This window comes from Glycine max, chromosome 17, assembly GCF_000004515.6.
Source record: "Glycine max cultivar Williams 82 chromosome 17, Glycine_max_v4.0, whole genome shotgun sequence".
NCBI lineage: Eukaryota > Viridiplantae > Streptophyta > Magnoliopsida > Fabales > Fabaceae > Glycine > Glycine max.
In genome coordinates, this window is record NC_038253.2 from 15,384,970 (window position 1) to 15,388,771 (window position 3,802).

General features: G+C 31.6%; 1 long non-coding RNA gene across 2 annotated transcripts; it reads left to right on the forward strand.

Annotated features, from left to right (window-relative positions):
* Positions 1-905: 905 nt before the first annotated feature.
* Positions 906-2,963, forward strand: LOC121173789 (uncharacterized). 2 transcript variants are annotated; one of them, XR_005889169.1, is made up of 2 exons: positions 906-1,044; positions 2,476-2,963. It is a non-coding gene; the product is annotated as an uncharacterized lncRNA (long non-coding RNA). The 2 variants fall into 2 exon arrangements; XR_005889170.1 differs by lacking the exon at positions 906-1,044 and adding an exon at positions 1,068-2,306.
* Positions 2,964-3,802: the final 839 nt, after the last annotated feature.

Here is a 3,802-nt window from a genome sequence, read left to right on the forward strand (position 1 = left end):
GCCCAAACTACATATGGTAACGACACATGGTACGAAACGGCTAAATAATTTTTATATTACCATAGACAAAATACAAGTAAATATTTTTCTCCAAAACAATATTTCCCAACATATAACCAAAATCAAGGTGTAAGCGTGTACCTTGTCTGTAGTCAAAATTTTATATTTCATTATAATTCAAAATTCATTTTTTTGTTATGATATTATAGGTGGTTAGTATCTATTAATTTAGCCAATAATTAATATCTTTGTACGTAACCCAATAGATCAATTTTAGTGAATTTTAATTTTATTTTTTCATTCACCAGGTTTAAATCTAAAATCATGATATTATGATATTAAGAGATTTGAGCCTTGTTTAACTTGAGCCATAATGTTGGTAGAAAAATAATTAAATTTTGATATGCATTATATCATTTTAATAGTAAATCCATAGAATTTATCTACATAATTCACTTCTTAATATAAGTCCTAATATTTTCTCGCTAATTTATTCTTATATAATAAAATACAATTTCAATGGATCTTGAAAATAGAACGTTTTCTATTAATTTTATTCTAATTTGTTTCATAATGATGATTTTATTTTTTTTATTATAGTTTAGTATAACTGTAGGTGCGATGATTTACTTCACGGGCGAGGTCTCTGGTTCAAGTCCAGGATGGCCCAGCTGCGTCAAGGAAAAGAATAGAAAACTGACATATATATATATATATATATATATATATATATATATATATATATATATATATATATATATATATATATATATATATATATACACATATATGTGTATAGTGTAAGAAATATTTGTTTATTTTTCCTCCCCTCCTTCAATGTCTAAATCCATCACTATAAATAATGTCTCGCTTCATCTTTCTCGTGTCAAGTCTTACAAGTCTATTAAACAGTCAAAAGTTAAGAATTGAAGTTACGTGGATTAAAAAATTATCTCGAAGGTCTCTAAGTACTTGTTTGGAGACACCAACAAAAGTTCATTCAAAGGGCGCAATCATGCTTTGGATTTTGCGTAAACATGTTTGGTAAGTTTATATATATATATATATATACACTTTATTCTTTGAAGTAACTAGGTTTTTAAAAAAATTATTACGTAAGTAAAAAAAATTAACACCAATTAAATTGAACTTATGATTTTTTTAATGTTTTTATGATAAATTATTAAGTAGCAGTTATATAATCATTCTTAGATTCTTTTAATAGTTTATAATATGGTTTGAATTAACATACTTTAATTTGGTTTTAATCTTTATTATTTGGCTTAAATATATTTTTTATATCTAAAAATTAAATTATTACTTTAAATTTATTTTTAATCAATTATATATAAAAAAAAATCTTATATTTCAACGTAATGACATTCCCAGAGTCCAATCTTTCTACCGCTGATGAGAGGCCATCTCCTCCCTACCACCATATATGAAATATGCCTTTGTTTTTTTTTTCAATCCTCCCTTCAACAGATCCATAAGGACAAATATGGTAGCAAGAGATCAATTATCTGATTAAGTAAAGGGATTGCCTAGCTAGCGCATATCGAAGAGTTTGAGCAATGGCCTTTGTTCACATCCTGATTGGGTTTCATCGAGGTATCTTCTTCTCCTCTTGTTGCGACAAATTGAGTTGCAGCACATGACGAGTGCCCATCTTTCCCGAAGCTCCACTTTCATAAACACCCATCGGTACTACAATTGATCACAACGGAAAGTAATTAAGCTTGATCCTATTTTCCATCGAATCCTATTCTCAACCTCGAGTCAGGAGTTGTTGCCCTAACTTTGTTAGTTGGCATCACGGGCCACGATTCCTCCACGCCCCCCACGCGCAAGCACCTAGTCATGCTCAACTCCCCTTCTTCTCCTCACCATCACCAAGAGGCCGTGAGGACAGTGAGGGCGGGAGGAGAAGTGCATGGCGGCGATGAGGAGCTTCGAGGGGGCGCCGTCGAGGGTGCCGACGAAGACAGGGCCAAAATTGTCGTGGCCAAGGCGCTTGGAGAAGGAGTTGGTGGTGTGGCGGCGGAGGACGGAGAAGGAGAGGCGGTGCGGCAGGGAGGTGATGGCTAGAGAAGGGGGTAGTTTGGGTTTGTGGTGGAAAAAGGAGTCTTTGGAAGAGGGTGAGAAGAGGGAGACCAGCAAGGAGAAGGGAAGATGGAGTCATTAGACATTCATGACGTGAAAATTTTAGATATTTTCAGTGATTAGGTGCTTTGATGACATTCTATTTGTCATACAAATTAAGTTAAAACATAAACAAAATTTCATGTAAAACAAAATTACACCAGGTAAATTGAACTTGTGATTTTTTTTTTAATGTTTTTTATGATAAATTATTAAGTAACAATTATATAATCATTCTTAGATTCTTTTAACAGTTTACAATAAGGTTTAAATTAACATACTTTAATTTGATTTTAGTCTTTTAATTGTTATTTTTTTTATATTGCTTCGCAGTACACGATCTCAGCGTTGCCACTTTCCTTGCAACGTTTCAGAAATGAGGATTTGCTCTCGTCCTTGGTGAACCATGCCAATGACACCAACGGAAGCTTCTCCAGGGACTTAAATCGGTATACATGATCGTCCTCTGCGACATCAAGATACTCTTTGCGACATTGTTTAACATTAAGCCAGTGGCCACGTTGACAAAAAATCTCTTCCAAAACCACATTTGGAAGTGATTCTATGGGACTCACGAACTCATCATCACTGACTCTGTTGTTTCTTGATGTTTAGTTTTCTTACTCCTAATAAACCAGCCATTTGGTTAAAGTTTGAAATCTTAAGCTCTAATCGCAACATATATATGACTCAGAAAGCGCAATATGAAAAAGTATATTTGAACATTCAAAATGTTATACACCTGTGGAGAAATGTATATATGATATATAGGTGACAGGATGTAAGGAAAAAAAATAGAAAAATGAAAAATATTGATGAAATGTTTAAAATAATGAGATGTGAAAATATAAGTACTTGCACAATGTAGATATAATAATCATAGGGAGAAGGATGATCCTCTCCCATTCCCTATCCAACAAAATCTCCACCATTCATAATGTTTACATCTAATGGTCACACTGGTCAAATTATTAAAATATTTAAAACTATTTTTTAATGAATCTGAATTAGGGGTGTTCGCGGTGCGGTTTGAACTATTTTTTCTTAAAATTACGTCTGAACCAAACAATAAATTAACATATGGTTTGGTTCAGTTTGAATTTTAAAAAAAATAAAATCCAAACCAAACCAATCTATGCGGTGCGGTTTGGGCAGTTTTTTTATTTTGTTAATTATAAAATCTTGTTTATAATCATAATAAAAATTAACATGTTGTAGATCTAAATATTCCTTAAGAAAATAAAGTATAAAAACATAAAACAATCAAATAATTCAAGTAATTCATAAAAATCTACTACAACAATAATTCAAGTAAAACATAAAACAGTCAATAGATCCAAATAATTCATAAAAATTTGCTACAACAATAATTCAAAGTAAAACATAAAAGCATATGAATAATGATTCCAATCTTCCAATTCTTCATCCTTAGTCTCCAATAATTGCTTGTCAAACAATCCAAGCCTTCATTCTTCATTCTGCAGAAATTAAAACAGTCAAAGAATTAATATTTCTTTTAATACTCAATCAGTACTCGGTACTATTATCTTTGAATTGAAAATGTAAAGGAGATGTGTCATCCAAATCCAAATCTATTCATGCTTCCTAAAATAACTCTGATTAGAACAACAAATCATGTCATACAAACACCTTCACATAC